This window comes from Mixophyes fleayi, chromosome 4 (assembly GCF_038048845.1).
Source record: "Mixophyes fleayi isolate aMixFle1 chromosome 4, aMixFle1.hap1, whole genome shotgun sequence".
Lineage (NCBI taxonomy): Eukaryota > Metazoa > Chordata > Amphibia > Anura > Limnodynastidae > Mixophyes > Mixophyes fleayi.
Genome location: NC_134405.1, coordinates 324,627,277 through 324,646,539, shown reverse-complemented (window position 1 = coordinate 324,646,539; position 19,263 = coordinate 324,627,277). Strand labels below are relative to the sequence as shown.

The 19,263-nt window shown below is 39.0% G+C and overlaps 1 protein-coding gene across 6 annotated transcripts in view; it reads right to left on the bottom strand.

Annotated features, from left to right (window-relative positions):
* CALD1 (caldesmon 1) overlaps positions 1 to 16,758 on the bottom strand; it is a 143,066-nt gene extending 126,308 nt beyond the window's left edge. For 2 of the 6 annotated variants that reach the window (XM_075210232.1, XM_075210234.1), the window contains exon 1: positions 16,629 to 16,758. The gene's annotated coding sequence lies outside the window, so the exon portion shown is untranslated. The remainder of the gene's footprint in view (positions 1 to 16,628) is intronic. The other 4 variants (XM_075210235.1, XM_075210237.1, XM_075210238.1 and 1 more) reach the window with 3 other exon arrangements.
* Between the last annotated feature and the right edge of the window lie 2,505 nt (positions 16,759 to 19,263).

Genomic DNA, 19,263 nt, shown 5'->3' with positions numbered 1-19,263 from the left:
CATTCTTATTAATTTAAATATTTAACAAATTATCATCATCATCCACATTTATTTATATAGCGCCAGCAAATTCCGTAGCACTTTACAATTGGGAACAAACATTAATAATACAATACTGGGTAATACAGACTGAGAGGTAAGAGAACCCTGCTCGCAAGCTTACAATCTACAGGACAATGAGAGTTTGAAACACAAGGGTATGTGCTACATCATATTGCACAATGGACCAACTAGAATGCAAAGGTAAAAGTATAGAGTGGGCTGTGTGTGTGGCAGTGTTGGTCAGAGGCTTGTTGTCTTGTGTTAGCTGTGTAGAGGGTGGTAATAGGGTAATCTAGGGAAATTAAGATGGTGGTTGAGGAATATTATCAGCTTGCCTGAAGAGGTGTGTTTTCAGAGAACACTATATAAATAAATGGTGATGATGATGATGATTTAAAGTGAGCCTTTTGCCATCATTTAAATATTAAATCTACTTTTCCTGAGTTTCTATTTTTGAGTTAACTGTACAAATTTGGGTTCATTGTGCAAAACAGACCCAAGAAGAAAGCAGATCACGATTCTGCAGAGAAAGGCACATGTCAGATACACCTCATTAGCATAATGTATCTAACCAAACTATTACACTAAGATTAGAGGTTGTAGTTTAAATATGTAACCCTATTCCTCCAAAATCAACAAAGACGGTCCATTAACAATGTCTTGATCCATTGAATATTGCAATATGTATCAGGCCAGCTATATGTTACAGAAACAGTTACATATTAAGTCAGTGATCTTATTATTTGTCTCTGATATTTCTATTACCAATCGTATTGTATGCAAATGAGAAAAACTGAGTTACAATCTCCCATTGTTTAAAAAAAAAAAAAACAGCTGACCACCGTGAAACGCAAATCATTAAGAAGATGGCTGCTTATTTTATCTATCCATTTATGACTTGCAAATATGTAATTCAGTATTCTGCTGTCATCTAGGTAAGAAACAAAACAAAACATAAGAGTATCAGCTTCTTAGAATGAGACAAACATTTTAAGAAAAATGCAGCAACATTGTTGCAACAAAGTTAAAAAACAAAACACAACCCAGTACTAACAGTAGCTGTTGGCTGTCTACCAATCTCTGCAGAGGAAAATGAAGGAAGGTGGATATAAGATATTCTTAACTTTTAAAACTCACCCTATACATGCTGGTTTACATCTTCAACATGCAAATAGGTTAATAAAAAAAATAGCAAATATCTGATTATGCATTGGGCATACGATTTAAAAAAAGCAGAGTAGAGCTACAGCGTTTCACCTAATTATTGGGCCAATTACACAGTTTACGCACGGCCGTTGGGTCCCATATGGAATCAGTGTGTTCGTTCCCACGATCAATTTGTATCGTACCAACGCACATCGTATTGTTTGATTTGGTTTTATAAACTTACAAATAATCAATATGAAAGATGGAAAAATGTTGTTCCAATCCTGCAGTGTGTATGCACTAAGGACCGGCAGTGTCCATAGATCTCTATGGAGTGTGCAGTCACGATCATTTCAGCAGATGGTTATGACAGATGAAGAGCACAGATCTGAAGGTAAGTCGTGTACAGTGTGTACACATGAATCGGCATGCTGATCAGGACTTTCAATCGTTGGCAAAATCGTTACAGATATCTCACCGGGAAAATTTTCTGTAGTTTGTACCCAGTTTAAGTGGAGGGATGACATAATAGGGCTAAGCTCAGGAGTACATACTATTATTCATAAGAAATAGATCTGGGGGTAAATGTATTAAGCTGAGAGTTTTCCGGCGGGTTTGAAAAACCAATCAGATTAATTTATTTAGTACATTCTACAAAATGACAGCTAGAATCTGATTAGTTGCTATAGGCAACATCTCCACTTTTCAAACCCGCCGGAAAACTCTCAGCTTGATACATTTACCCCCTGGAATGACTTAGGAAGGGGTGAGGCTATTTTCAATGTTATGTTAGAATCGAGATCGTTACTTTAAGGGCACTCTTTATAAGAGTAAGACCCCTGAAAGTAAGAGAAAATATAGCTGAAATTAATATAATATTAATATTTTTTTTGACAATAATCTTTTCCAAACACTTATATCAAATAAGACAAGGGGGTTATGCAAATGTGAGTGCATTGCGGGGGTACTAGCAAGGCAACAAAAGCACCAATCTAGCTAACAAAACATTTGGGAATATTAATTCATCATTAATTGCAACCTCAATGGTAGCTGTAAATCCCCTAATATTTATGTCCTATGAAATGTAAATACTGTATATTGACTCCTCCGTGTCCCAAGATTTAGATAAAAAGAAACCAGATTCCTGTCTGACAAAATAGGCAATATAATATTTGAAATAGTTATTGTTTGTCTGGACGATTGCTTAAGACCTAAAATGTATACTGTGCAAAAACACTCGCTAGGGAGAATAATTAATTCATTTTCCATTTTAGAAAGAAGTAGAGAACATCAGTCATATTTAGACTGTTGGAAAACATTTATAAATAGCACAATGTCAATATGGAGAGAAGGATAAAGGATTTGGCTAAGAGTGGCTGCATAACCTGTGTACAGCAGTCAGAGAGAACCAAACAAATCGACGCGTTTCACACAAAACCATTTTGGAATGGAGGCTGGGATCTCATGATGTATGCTTAATCTAAACTATTAAAAGAGCTATACAATTATTATTTTTTTAATCACGATTTTTCAGGTGTTGACAGACAACTCTGTGTTCACTCCTACTAGCTCCAAATACCGATAGCTCAGAGAAAGAGATTGTATATGAAAAGTCTACGCAATCACACAAGCTGCGACCTGTCCTTTAAATTAATGGAAAGTATCAACAAATGAATGGACCTGAGATCAATCAAAATTTTATCATAAGGAGTGAAGTAATAGGCTGAACGAACTTAAACTTATGGTATATGATCTGGCAGGGACTTAACATCGGAAAGGGGTTAATGATGACGATGCAGAATCCGGCCACTATGGACACAGGGAGGGTCAGAGTTTTCAGTATATATCTTCTCTCTGTGGGCGGCCCGGTCTCTTGGTTCCTGCATCGCTTGCCACCCTCCCGCCCGTCTCCTGATTGCAAGTTTGCCCGTGTGCTAAGGTTATGGGATAGGAGAGCGGGCAGCCGGCCATAAATAAGCAGATGGTGTTACCAGTATGGCTGGGGTTATTGCCCCCTCCGAAGAATCATGACTCATGGTCCTCTTGAGTGAAGGACCCCTTGGCAGGCTTTGAGCGGGAGCCAATGTTGCGTCCAGGAGGGGCGCAGCCCCCTCGTTAGCCCAAATTTAACACCAGGTCAATCGTAAAGGAGTTTTACTCCTGGGACCAGTGGGCAAGGGTATGACCTTCCACTGTTTGGCTTTGCGTTTTGCCTGCTGACTGCTCTGCTCTCGTCGCCAATTTGGTCAGGAATAAATAAATAAACAATTTACCTTTGTGCCAACTTAAAAGTTGTCGTGTGGTTATTTCTTGAGTTTAAAGTTATAAGTTTTACTGTCTTTTAAGGTTTAAGTACATGGTTATAACATATGACATATACAGTTTAGGCATATTTGTTCATGTCAGTCCCATACAAGTGGCATTGTTGACCAATTTAGGCTACTGACCGTGCAATGAAATTGCCATTCATGGAGCCAGCTTAAGGTTTTTGCCGGGTGATAAACAACAAGCTCCATTATTTCTTTGGCCACACATCTGCCCATTTGGCACACATGCCAATCTACCAGGTCACATGATGATCTGTAAGTTTGGTCTGTCGTCGACCACACGTAAGCTTGAGGTGTCCATCTGCTGACCAGATTTCAGGGCGTCAGTCCAATCATTTTCAAGTGGGTCGTTGTCCGGCATCACGATTATTTTGAGGTGATGTTGGACCATCTCAGTATGTGTAAAACTTGTTTAGACAGTTTCTAACAAATAATTTCCATTACAGCTTTAATTGATGCACCATGACTGCTCACGTTGAATTCCCTGCCCTCCAGTTGTTGATGAACTTTCATGGTTCTCTGAGTTGTCATAAGTACAGTGGTAGTTGTTGTATAGCAGCTTAAGAGTGGAGACTAGCAAAGCAATTTGTTAAATGTCAGAATTCATTAGCTATATCCAATTTTAAAGGTAAAAAAAACAACTTATAGGGATATATGATCCCACTTTTCCCTCTTATTTTGGGCTCATCTGGAGTATAAGTTATGGAAAAGCAAGCTTTGTAACTTAAATATTTGTGGTGGAAAAAAGGGATTGTCCTGGGAAAATTGGGACACACGAGACCTACTGAAGCTCTCCTGTATATGCCTATACGTAAATCAAGGACGTTATGCCAAAAATGTAAAGTAGAAAGAGGAGTGCATGATTTTATAAAATAATGAATAAATGACCGGACTTATGTTTCTCACCTCTACTTAAAAGTATTAGAATGAGAAGTGGAATAGATGAAGGGAACGATGGGTGATGGAAACGATGGGCGGTAAGAGTGGCAGATAGTGTGAATGCTGGGCAGAAGGAACGATGGATGGAATGATGGGAATTATGGGTGGTAAGACCGATGGGTGGTAGAAACGATGGGCAGTAAGAGTGGCGGATAGTGTGAATGCTGGGTAGAAGGAATGATGGATGGAACGATGGGAATTATTGGTGGTAAGACCGATGGGTGGTAGAAACGATGGGCAGTAAGAGTGGCGGATAGTGTGAATGCAGGGTAGAAGGAACGATGGGAATTATGGGTGGTAAGACCGATGGGTGGTAGAAACGATGGGCGGTAAGAGTGGCGGATAGTGTGAATGCTGGACAGAAGGAACGATGGGTGGTAGAAATGATGGGCGGTAAGAGTGGCGGATAGTGTGAATGCTGGACAGAAGGAAAGTTGGGTGGCAGAAATGATGGATGTATGGGAACGACGGACGGAAAGAACAACGGTTGTATTGTTATAGTTATATTTTGACTGCATTTTAGTCTGCCCATAGAACAAATTTACTAGTAGAAACCACAGATTATGGCCACTGTTGTCTACACAGGGATGGACTTCCACCTCATCACCATCATAGATCCATGACCCCAACCAGCCCCATGTCCCACCTTCCCAAAAGAAATGTGAGAGTTGTACTAGTAAGAATAATCATCGTTTTACTTTACCCTTGCATGCATACATAACAATAACCGTGCTGCCGCCCCTGTAGTTCTGCCACCCTAGGCTCAGGCCTCTGCAGCCTTTTATACACTTCTTTGAGCCAAAGGCTATGATCAAGTGCAAGTCACAATGGCAAGTTGACCCCTCTCTACCACAGAAATACAACGGAGAGGGCAGAGATAGCTGAGCATGATCCATTGGGTCCATTGGGATGCAAGATCACACAATCAATGCAAAACCAACTTGGTCCATCTCAACACTATATGGGAAAACACAGAATGTAGATTGAACAGAACCTACCTTCAACATATGGAACTAATCAGAAAGCAGTAAAGATTATTTCAGCTGCATGTGAAATATGAAAATGGCTTTTCTACTAACTGAATTGTTTTATGCAGCCAAATATGTTTCAGTTTTAGCCCATATAAGGAGCGTTATTTGATATGAAGGAACTGAGTGATTGAACTAGCCGGGGATATTTTTTTTGTTTCTAGTTATAAGTTGCTGCCATCTTTCAAACTGAATAGGCTATAATTTATTTTCTTGGTACCGTAAAGGACCTCTTCCCTATTAGGAAAACAAATACAGATTTTCCTCGAACGGCTGACAATATTACCAATGTTTTTCAAAGATTTAATCTCATTGTACTGCCAAAGCAAAAACATATGGCATTCGTTTCATGTTAAATATTAACAAATACTTTCAACTCTAAAGTTTATAGACGCTGTATAAAAATGGCCGTATGTCTGCAGATACCTCGATCAGTGACTCTAAAGAAGATTTAGGGCTAGATTTACTAAACTGTGGGTTTGAAAAAGTGGAGATGTTGCCTATAGCAACCAATCTGAATGTAGCTGTCATTTTGTAGAATGTTATAAATAAATGATAACTAGAACCTGATTGGTTGCTATAGGCAACATCTCCACTTTTTCAAACCCACAGTTTAGTAAATATTCCACTTAGATTCCTATAGTCTCCAATGTGGCTGGGGTGGCTGTATGACAACATTAAGGATACAGGGCCTGATTTGGATTCGGAGGAGATCTAGCTAAACTGAGCAAATTTGCACCAGGATAAAGCGTGTTGAGATGCAAGGGATGAAAGTCTTTTTTGTTGCCTGCCTTTACACGCAACACACAAATACTGAGCATCTATAATTTAAAGTACATAATCACCCAACAGTGTAACTATAGGGGATTTTATTATTATTATTATTATTACCATTTATTTATATAGCGCCACTAATTCTGCAGCGCTGTACAGAGAGCTCACTCACATCAGTCCCTGCCCCATTGGGGCTTATAGTCTAAATTCCCTAACACACACACATACACAGACAGATAGAGACAGACAGACAGACACACAGGCTAGGGTCAATTTGTTAGCAGCCAATTAACCTACCAGTATGTTTTTGGAGTGTGGGAGGAAACCGGAGCACCCGGAGGAAACCCACGCAAACACGGGGAGAACATACAAACTCCATGCAGATAAGACCATGGTCGGGAATTGAACTCATGACCCCAGTACTGTAAGGCAGAAGTGCTAACCACTTAGCCACCGTATTTCGGGGCTACAGGTCACTATGCGACCGGATGGGTAAAGGGGAGTGGCAAATCCAGGTCGCCTCTTCCCCTCCAAGGTCCACTACTCCTCCCAAAACCTCCCTCTGCTCTGAAAAGAGTAGAAAGGAAGACCCCCCCCCCCCCCCCCAATTCTATTCTCTTGAAAGAATAGTGGGAGGCCTGTTAGCTAACCTGCTAGCTATTGGCTGGCTGTGACCTGGCAAAGCATGCTGGGCCTTGTAGTTTCATAACACCTGGAGAGCCACAGGTTTTCCAGGCCTGCTCTAACTGATACCCATAGGGCACAAATAATAAAAAACGAAAAAGAATATGAATTGTAGCCACACCTCCTTTTACTATACCACGCCCCTTTTTGACTACACACGATATATTGCTTCTGTGTGCAAGCACCCTCTGCGAACTCCTGCCGATTAAGCAAAACAAAAAATCCCTAAATATTTATACCACCCTTATCTGTTTTGTCAAAATGCTTTTCAATTCAGTTATATTAAAAAAATAATAATAAAAATAAATAAATGCAGGACCGTGCATGAATTCCACAATGCAGTAAAAGGAACGGGACCTCCTAGATCCTGTGGATGGAGAATGCGTTTCCTGCTCTCACGGAGATTACTTGAACTGCTGATTTAATCAGGGGAGTTCCCCGTGTGAGATGCGAGTTAATACTGTAAACAGCCACTAATGTATCTGCAATAAAAGTACAGTCAATTTTCTAAACAATGGCTACAAAACACTTTCACATTTCAAGGACCAGTAAAACCTTAAGTTACAAGTTGCTTTATATACATGCCATGCCAGTAACATTTATTCAGAAATATATAATTAAAGGTTTCAGGAGTTTATTGTAGTTTAAGATATCACTTTGTTGTCTAGTTCTCTGAATGCTATGTGATCAGCCACGGGGCCCTCTGAGCCCTCATTTGTGGCCCCCAGCTGCTCCCTGTTTTGTTGTTTGTTACAGCTTTTTGTTGGTTATACCTTTTGATGGAATTAAAGGTGTTCAGCGGTGTTAATGTGGATGTTTAGCCACAACGCTTCCGTAACTTAAACAGTAACTTATTAAAGTTGATAACAACAGACAAAGCTACTCATAAATGGTAACTTGTAGTACTGCAGGCAATACAGCTTATGCAGACTTGTTTATACACTCTTGTACTGTAGATATGCAGTTGGTAATACACACACATCATATATATATATATATATATATATATATATATGGATGCAGACTGGGGCCCAGACTTTCCTCATTTATTCGGGGGGCCCCCGTCCACCTTCTAGTATGCTACGCTATTTAAAATACTAAGTACACAGCTCCTAATGCTGCTTCTGTTCACTTCACTGGGCCCAATGGAAGAGCGGCGCAGAAAGCCGAACTTCATCCGCGCATGTCCAGAAGCGCAAAACGGACATTGAAGTCCTGCCCCACTTCCGGTTTTCTCCTAGACCACCGGGGATTACAGCGGTTGCCATGGCAACCCGATAAGGAGACGGAGCAAGGCGTTCCTATACTAACACTTACTTATATACACACAGTGGTCAAAGTGGGGGTGTATATAGTGGTATGTCATACCGCCACTGCTGCTGCTGCCGTCATTGTAACGCTGTCATAGTCCATTCACTTAAATTCTCATTACATTTTTCAAACTACCACTTCTAAATTCCCACCTTGACTTGACTACTGTAATTATATATATATATTATTATAGCATGTTGTCTTTACCGTCACTGTTCTTCCTGATTCTAGTTTCTCAACACAATAAATGCATCTTTAGCATATACAGACCATGGGGGACCAGAGATTATAGAAGGTTATCACTTCTGTTTGTAGTATTGCAGTATAGGATGGATGTCAGACGTTTGCTGACCTCTAGGGAGAATGGAGGGGTTGTGTTGTTCTATCGGCCATAACATTTTATATTTCAAATTCTTTGTTAATATAACCGGTGTTAAAAAATAAATAAATATATTAATATTAAATGTTCTGATAAAAAACGAACCCAACATCCTCATTAGCAAAACACAAGCAGTAAGTTGGTTCAGGCAGATGCCGGGAGTGACGGCACTGTGGCCAGGCATGGAATGTGGAGACCAGTGTGAATAATATCGTTACTATTTAATGAATGGTGAACAGGACTCTGCCCTTATATGGAAGAGTTTTCTAGTAACCAAGGAACAAATAAACATTGGAATTTGTTGGGACTTTTTCCTTTCCAAGACTTCGCCCTTAAAAAAATAATTGTGATTAATATGCTCTTATATTATCATTGGCCATTGACTGCTTGTTTCTAGTTTGTTAATGTCTTGTTTTCTTACTACAATCACTGAATATGGAGATACTGCAACAGGCATATAATAATAATATTATTATTATTATTATTATTATTAATATTATTATTAATAATAATTATAAAGGTATTTTGTAGTGGAAGGAAGTAATCATCATTTAAATATATTGCATATATTATTATTATTGAGAGAATAAAAATAAGAATTTGTTTGTGCCACCAAAAAAAGATACCTTAAATGATTTATTATTAATATATATTTTTGAATTCATATTATTATAAATCCTCTAGAAAGCATAGTCTTCGGAACTCTTTTATAAACAAAAAAGAAACTTTATAACAAAAAGTAGAGGTCACTTCCCATATGAGAGGAAAACATGAGACCTATAAATACTTTCACTTTATGTTTCTATAAACCATATAGATTTAAGTGTTTCTGCACATGGTATATCATTTTTTTTCCATATTTGCGGCAACAAAATTTTTTTCAATCACCCCATAGACAGATCTGTCACATTTCTTTAAGATGAATGTTGCAATCGACGTGCCAGTAACGTGATATCCATGTTGTTCACTTTTAATTGTAATAAAGCAAATGACGGAGGCTCACCCTAGTACACTGCATTCTGGGGGAAACCTGGATTCATCATCATCATCATTTATTTATATAGAGCCTCTAATTCCGCAGCGCTGCACAGAGAACTCACTCACATCAGTCCCTGCCCCAACTGGAGCTTACAGTCTAAACTCCCTAACACACACACACACACACACACACTCTATGACAACTTGCGTTCCATTGCCACTGTATCCTTGTATTATGACCATCTGTAATATTGATCCACTAGGTGAACAGGTTCGCTATAGAGGGGCTAGTGGGTGGAGGCACACCGAATTAGCTTTAAGCCGACTCTCTTATCTCTTAATTACCACACAGAGTATGGGTACCTGAGCGCTACACTTTAACTGTACAGCGCTATGGAATATTTTGGTAATATATAAATAGAGAATTTTATTCTACACATCAGTCATTGTACTAGTGGAGCACAAATCTGCCATTAAGCAGCCCCTCCCTGTAGCTGTACCCTGGGGGCCACTATATACACCCAATAGTTGTGGTGATCATAAGTTAGACCCAGGTTTTCGGCCTGGGGGTTGGATGGGGTGGGAGCTGTAAGAGTAACGGGGGAGTCCAGGTCCAAGGAAAAACAGTGGCACGAAGCAGCCCCCTCGTCTCCGGCTTGGATGTGGGGGGGGGGGGGTGTATAGGAACGCTTTTGGTAAAATCTTTACGAGTTTGTAGTGCAGCTGTTAATATCCAATATCCCTAGCACAGACAGTATGTCTTTACACCATGGGGCAGATTTCTCAAGCCTTCTTAACAGGGAAAGTGGAGGTGTTGCCCATAGCAACCAATCGGATTCTACCTAACATTTTTCGAGTACATTGTACAAAATGATAGCTAGAATGTGATTGGTTGCTATAAGCAGCATCACTTTTTAGAAACTTTGATAAATCTACCCCCATGAATCAAAACCAGAACACCCACAGGACACGCAAGCAAACACACAGAGACCATGCAAACTCCCCCCCCCCCAGGGAGAATTGAACCCCAGTCCCAGTGCTCTGAGACAGCAATGCCAACTACTGTATGGCCCCCTTTGGCCTCATGCCCAATGTTTTTTTTCTAAACACATTTTGCAAAATCAATATAAATGTGTCTGAAGCTAGAAGTCGATGTGTCTAGTAGTGTTACCGTTCCCACTTGGCAGTTTCAATTGCTTTGCCATGATGATTGTAAAGCGATTTGTTCCGTCCTTTGCATGTAAGACATTGGGAAGCCTTTGATGATCTCTAAAATGCTTGTAAAACCTAAAGGAAACGTTACATTTCAAAATTGTTTAAAAACAAACAAAAAAAAACCCACAAAAAAACAAAACGTGGATTCCTTCGGTTTACACATCCGTGTTTTGCTGAAAATGTCATTTCCTCTCAGTTTCACGCTGATGTCATCTTAGGACACTGATTGGACATCCTGTGCAAAATGACCCAGAGTTCCCCCTCTGTAATAGTCAGGGAAGTTTCCTTTGCAAAAACAGCCAACCTGACCTCACCAGAGGCCACAACCAAAAGATGTTTGCAGGGCCTCAACAAGTGACTGTATAACCTATCCTACTGATTGTATATTATGGTCTTTTGTTGCTCACACGCTAATGAAGTAATTACACACAAAACGATTGACGTGGACAATCGACTCTGTACGTGTGAGGACAACATTACTGTAAAAACACTGAATCATCCAAAATGGCAGAACGTAGATGATAGTACATTGACGTTATAAATCAGACAGAAACTTTTTGTAGCCAGTTGATGAGTTTGTCACATACAGGTTTATTCATCAGTCCCAAAAGAGAAAGAGCAGAACTGTAGTTGGGACAGAGGGATATAGGTCAATAGTTACCTGCCTGTACTCACTTTTCCCCTCCCTCCCTCTCTTTCATGCTGTGCCTGAGCCCCTAGAGTTATAGTGCTTACTGTTACTTGTACTGTGCTGTTTCACCTTGTACTGTGCCATTGTTTGTCCTTGTACGGCGCTACGGATACTTTGTGGCGCCCTATAAATAAAAATTAATAATAATAATAATAACATCTTTTAATTTGCAATAAAAAAGCTGCTTGTAGGAGATGCCCATTATATCATATAGCCACACTTGGCAACCTTAGCAAATTCGGAGATCAAGTGTCCAGTGTGGAGGGTGGCACCACGAAACACGTCATTGTGGCCCGTCCCCTCCACCCTCAATGGCAAATCTCATCATCAAGGCCCCCACCCCACGCATTTCACTGGGCCCGCTCGCTTAGGTGTCTCCCAGACATTCCAGGAGAGTAAGTAATTACGTATATAGCATGTTTTACCTTCACTGAGAGTTATGCATTACAGAACGCGCTCAAGTAATTACACAAATGACATTACTGCTGACCAAAAATAAGGAGATAATTTACGGAAGTGACATCACCGCTCTATACCAGTACACTAATTGGCCGTAGTCTGCAGACTGTACTGTGGCACCCTGATAACATGGATTGTATGCTGTCTGTCACAATTTACACTAGTGGTTCTTAACCTTTAACTTTTTTCACCCGGTAGCCAGATAAAATCTAGGGGAAGCTTCAGATTCCATGATTTAGTTGTGAATGAATAATGTTCTTTCTTTTAATGACTTTATAATCCTGTCTACAAATTAAACTATTTATTCTATTAAAAAATAGCTATTAGGACATTAGGTGTTTGTATAAAGTATTATTTTTTCAATAAGATTTAGTGATTAGCTTATTGGCAGCCATTTTGTGGCCTGAGCCTCAATGACGTCACTAGTTGCTAGTCATTTGATGACCATTGGATCAGAACACAAAATGGCTGCCTCCACTGCGTGTAGGTGACACGTAAGTGTGGGAACCATTACTTGTCGTCAGGGCGGAACCCAGTGGTATGAGGGGCAGTGAAGCTGGTCCATCTACTCCAGAGTCATCCAGCAGATCCATGCATGGTTAGAAGAGCAGTCTCTGGAGTGGATCGCTGGGTCCCCCAAATTTTGTTATGGGGCGTGGCGATCATTATACTCCTGTTCGTCACTCTCACTTAGGTGCATGGATACTTTTTTTGTCACATTTTTTGGACAGTGTTAAATATTACAACATTTTACACTAAAAAGATGTCTAACCAGAACACCCAACCTATATCTGCAATAATGGTACATGTGAAAAGTGTGCATTACATTTAAGAAATAGGAGGAAATTTACCAGTATTAGATATTTTGGATAAAATTGAGATAGTGGAGGAAGTCCCTTAAATGTTTTTTCCGCCTTCAGATTACTTTAACTTAACAGCATGTACATGACCTCCTGCAGCTTTCAAAAAGTGCATTACTTAATCTTTCTGGCTTCAGCCTGGTTTTCATGTAATCTGGCCGTGTTGTTTATTTTACCCTTAGACACGTCACAGCTCTGCTCTGCATGGATACAGCTGTATTCAGAAAGCAGCTTTGTGTCATATCCAAGGGCGATGCACATAAACAACTCCATCTGGTGATATACATGCATGGCTCAGTGATCACTGAAAGGTATTGCAACCTATTTTAAAAAAAACATTTCAGGAGGGCACATACAAACCAATACATTAACGTCATCAGGAGGTGGACAGCCCCTTTAATACAGAGAATGTAATAAATACTTGTTTCCTGCACAGACAACATTCCCTAAAAGGTAGGAATGATTAATGGCTACATGTATGCATGTTTTATCCATTGAAAACGTAATACTTGTGTTTGATATCCCCATTAAACATCCACCTCTATAAAATTGGTTTCCTTGTGGATCATTAACCTGTATCCTATATCCATACAAGCATATTTATGTCATTTATAAGTAGGGGTAATGTCTCTGACCTTACATTATACTGCATACAGAGAGAGTACTTCCTTTTTATATATTTGTATTCAAGATGATAAATAGCCGTCATCTTCTCTGCTATAGGAAAACGTTATACCATACAAGCGGCTGAATAATTGCAAAGAAGAGATAGAAAACTTGCATGGCATTTTTAATGTAAAACATTTCAAGAAAGCACCTCTCAGACATTGTTTAAGAGGAGAAAGAAAAGCCTAATGCCACCCAGTGGCCAAATTATCATGAAAAATGCAGAAGGCTTTCATGCTACTCATTGTATAAGAATGCAATTCCAGACTTATACTGTGCATGGAGAGCCCTTGATTGAATAATTTTCATGGGCAGAGATATTTCTCCAAGTCAAACCGGAGCTCATTTTAACTTCCCAGCTATACTGAACTACAAGTCCCAGCAAACCCTTGCTTTAAACTTCATTTAATATTTAGAGGTAGGCAATCTGAGGGTCTCTGGCTGTTGTGGAACTGCCATCCTGCTGGGACTTGTAGTTCCACACCAGGTGGGAAAACAGCTGGATCCCACTCAATTTTAAACTTCCTTGTAAGAATGCTTTACATTTTCCTTGTAAAGTTACACTTTTCTTCTGGCAAGAGTACCCTATTAGACTAAAAATAAATGACATGAATTAGCGATGTAGAAATTTAACTAGCAAGAGGAATGCAATTTTTTTTGGGGTGATACCTCAATTGGCTAATAGGTATTTTAGTGCATTCTGCACTCAATGATCTCCCTATAAGCATCTGGAACCCCCTTAGGCTACTGACATTCCTTAGATATCTCAGGAAGATGCCTGATTGGGCCCAAACCCCTCAATCTCCTCTAGTCATTAACCAGGAAACCCACCAAGTCTCTCCAAACATTTCTAAACTTTCCTCTATAGCCTTATTTAACCCTTATGGTACCAAAACAGTCAGAATGTAACTTAAGAGATATAGATCAATCTTTATGCCGCTTACAGGCTTAATAAATCCGTATTCAATATTGTTTTGACACATGTGGGATGCAGTTACACAATATTTCATGTTAAAAGTCAATCTAATAATGTTTCGGTTGACAATAGATAAATAGAAGCCAGTGTGTACTTTAAAAACATAATTTTTAGTCACACACACACAAAAAATGTTGTATAATGATTTGTTTAGCCAGAGCATTGTATCTATAGATAGATAGAGAGATGAATAGATAGAGAGATAGAGAAAGAGATACTGTATATAAACTCAATTATCATCCTTAATTAGAATCCTTATTTTATGTGATCATTGTTGATTGACGTTGTTGTTGGTATTTGAACCCAGGTGTTACGCAATGCCAATGCAAAAAAAAAAAAAGTACAGTCCATTAAGTAAGAAATGACGTTACGGAAATAAAATGCTGGCTTGCAATAATTCTGCCAGCTTCAGTCTGGCATAGGAAATTGCAAGGGTAACAGCTTGACGCAATTGTACTGGCGCCAACATTAAACCACTCCGCTCAGCAGGTCCACCCTATAAAAGGCTATAAGTGCTGCCTGTGTAAAGATAGAGATTTCACAGGAAAATCTTAGTGGTCACTGCTGAAGAACTATTTTTGAAAGTAGAGTTATGATGAAGCACTCACATTGTCGTTTACAATATTTTCCTGTGCAGCAGTTCATTGTACTGCCACCGTGTGCCCCAAAACTTGCCTGGGGCAATTGGCAAGACATTGGTCCTATGTTCATATTACATATATATATATATATATATATATATATATATATATATATATATATATATATATAAACACACATACACACACACATATACTCACAGACATACACACACACACATATACATCATCATCATCATTTATTTATATAGCGCCAACATATTCTGTTGCGCTTATATATATATATATATATATATATATATATATATATATATACACACACACACATACACACACAGACATATACACACACACAATTAGAATTAGATTTTCATGTAGAACGGTATTTCCAAATATGCCAGCATTGTAATATTCAAGCAAATACAGTATAATATATTGATAGTGCTGAAAAGAGCAGGATAATATTTATAGCATAAAAGGTGACATATCAATTATTTAGCATTTGGATATATAAAAAAAAAATATTCTTTAAGACGTTTATCAAGATCAAACAATAACTGCAGTAAGACAACCAGTCAGAGGTTATCGGAATTGTCATTCTTTCCTAAATAAGTTTGTCTTGTTAAGGGTTCCTCTGTAAGCAGGATTTCCAGCCCACAAACATTGGGGTAAATGTATCAAGCTGAGAGTTTTCCTCCGGGTTTGAAAAGTGGAGATGTTGCCTATAGCAACCAATCAGATTCTAGCTGTCATTTTGTAGAATGTACTAAATAAATGATAGCTAGAATCTGATTGGTTTTTCAAACCCGCCGGAAAACTCTCGGCTTGATACATTCACCTCATTATCTCTCTCAACCATCAAGTCTGCTGTTGAGCCAGAACTGCCTCAACATGTCTTAGTGGCTGTTCATTTTTGTGTTTCCTGTCTTCTTGGAAAAGCTGCATGACATAAGGATAGTGATATTCCTTTATAAGGACCCACCCTAATATCCTGCTATTCTGACAAAGTAACAGTTTTGTTTTGCAAATTATCATGTTTCTGTGTAGCTAGAAAACGTACTCACGGCACATACGACACAGGTATAACAGCCCAAAGTATACACAAAAATTAGAACCAAAGACTATTTCTCAATCATAAATACAGTTTGCAGGCTTGCAATACGTGGACTAAGCAGGATATATATAACTGAACATGCTCCAGACAATAAAAGTATATTGGGAAACATCATTGTTATGATTGACAAAATTAAATATTGCCAAAAGATGACAGAAAGGTATTCTTGCTACAGTCAACCTTAAATCACAATATAAATAGCTTATCTTCACCTCAGCATAAAATAACATCAACATCAACGTGTGATGACAAAAAACAATAATGCAAAAAAACAAAATACAGGATGCAAAAAAATAATGCAAAAAAAAAAAACAAGATGCAAAAAAATAAAGGAAAAGGATGAAACAATATTTCATTGGCTAATAAATGCATGCATTTGTGCATCACTGTCCCATTGGTAAAATTATATCTGCAGCAATAAAAAAAAGCCATTGCCTTACCTCTCTATGAAAAGTTTGCAGCTGGGATGGAGTTACTGGCTGCTTCAGAAAGAGCAAGGGAAAAAAGGCACAAGGCTGCTTAAAACACAGCTCTATTGAATTAAACTGGCCGACTTTTTGTTGGCCACTCCCCTCCCTCCCAAAAAAAAAAAAAAAAAAAAAAAGCCCCAGCTCTAGATGAATCCTTATCCCTTATGTTTACAATTGGCAGCCAGTAAACGCCATTGTCCTCACTATAGTCTAATGGACAGCCAATGAGTTCTCTCCGAATCTAAAAGGTGGGTTTAGCCCCAGTGTAGAAAAATGCTTGTCATTCCCCAAGCATGCTCGGAGACAGGACTCATCAGAAAAACCAAATTCACGCAAGCCTGCCAAATGCAGTAACATATCCTTTTTTGGTTATGCTTTCAGGACCTCTGGAAGAAAATCCTCTGTCAGTGAAGATCATAAGAATCCCTAATCTTATAAAAAAAAAATAAAAATAAAAAAAATAGGATGACTTGTGGAACACAGTGGGAACTTTTAAAAAAATAAAAGCATTTTTAAGAAACAAAATCAACTGAAACAAAGAGAATAAGTAACCATGTCCCTGTATAAGACAGAAATAAAGAAAAGAAAATGTAAGGGGGGGTTGTTAATTTGTTTTAAATGAAAACCACATGTTCGCTGTGAAATTGCCTGAATGACTGCTGTTTAGAAGAAGGAACTATTTGAATGAGAGGAAAATGCTTTGTAAGATTTCTGTGCCTGCAAGCAGTGTCTGAACAAGAGCAATGTTGTAATGTCATAAGTTTGGGCTGTCTCCCACTAGGTGTGTGTGTGTGTGTGTGTGTGTTTGTGTTACTACTGTTCCACAAATGTAAGTTTTGAGGTATTTCACAGTTGTCTTATTTATCAAACTGTAGGTACTAACATTATGGGGGAATTCAACTCCCCCCAGATTAACGCAGCTTTTATCCTATTACCATTATTATGGTAAATTTAACCGGGCTCGCAGCGAGCAAAAACCCAGCGTTGCAACTACCATAATAACAGTATTTAAGCACACTGTTACCGTAATAATGGTAATAGTGCACAGGTTGCGTTACTTATGTACAGTAACACAGTCAATTGAATTCCCCCCTATCATCATCATAACCATTTATTTATATAGCACCACTAAGTCTGCAGAGCTGTACAGAGAACTCCCTCACATCAGTCCCTGCCCCATTGGGGCTTACAGTCTAAATTCCCTAACATACAGACACACACACAGACAGACTAGGGTCAATTTGTTAGCAGCCAAATAACCTACCAGTATGTTTTTGGAGTGTGGGTGGAAACCAGAGCACCCGGAGGAAACCCAGTGTGTTTATAGATACCAAAGAGTCCTTGGTCATCATCATCTATTTATATAGCACCACTAATTCCACAGAGCTGTACAGAGAACTCACATCAGTCCCTGCCCCATTGGAGCTTACAGTCTAAATTCCCTAACAAACACACACTAGGGTCAATTTAATAGCAGCCAATTAATCTACTAGTATGTTTTTGGAGTGCGGGAGGAAACCAGAGCACCTGGAGAAAACCCACGCAAACACGGGGAGAACATACAAACTCCACACAGATAAGGCCATGGTCAGGATTTGAACTCATGACCCCAGTGCTGTGAGGCAGCAGTGCTAACCACTGATCCACAGTGCTATCCCAATCATCACCTAAATAACTTACCAGTATGTCTTTGGCGTGTGGGAGGATATTGGAGCACGCGGTGGAAACCCGGCAGAACATGCTAACTTGTTGGGCACCAAAATCACGGTGCTGTAAGGTGGCAATGCTATCTACTGTGCCACCCATCTTACTGAATGCATAGATTTACACAATACAAGAAGATATAATTATTGCTTGGGTTCTTGTTATCCCACATAAATGAGTCAGATATTATTTTTAGCCTTATGACCATAAATATAGTAGAGTTACAGTCTGTTGAGAACTACCCTCTCTTATTTTACAATAATGCCCTTATTTTTATAAACCAATATAGAACGTATTTAAACGTTCTAGCTGGATAATAAGTAATATCATCACTAATCTCAAATATATCATCATCAACATTTATTTATATAGCGCCAGCAATTCTGCTGCACGTTACAGAGAATATTTGTCATGCACATCAGTCCCTGCCTCATTGGAGCTTAAAGTCTAAATTCCCTAACATACACACAGCTAAGGAGCTGGATCTGGATAAAGACTGAGAGAGTCCCTTTTTAACCCCTTTCATTACTTTCCCCCAGAATCTGGCTGCCCAGCTGATCAAGACTTCCTGTTACTCCAGCCCTTCTGTGGGACATGAGACCACTGCTCAATAATTACCCAGAACCCTCCTGGCCAGTGGGTTGTGACATTTAGAGGCATATTCAATTAGCCGCGATGTTCCTCCAATGCAGACCGTATTATTTCTTGGGTAAGAGCCACTGACTGAAGGTATTATATTCCCAGTTATTAACCCCTAAAAGATAAACTCTAGAACGTTCACGCTTCTATCCAAAGAAGAACATGAACCACATCACAACATAAAATGAACAAGCTAAAACATTCCGTAATAATCCATTTACAGGATTAGAACAGGTGAATAAAAATAGCAACTAGTGTAGTA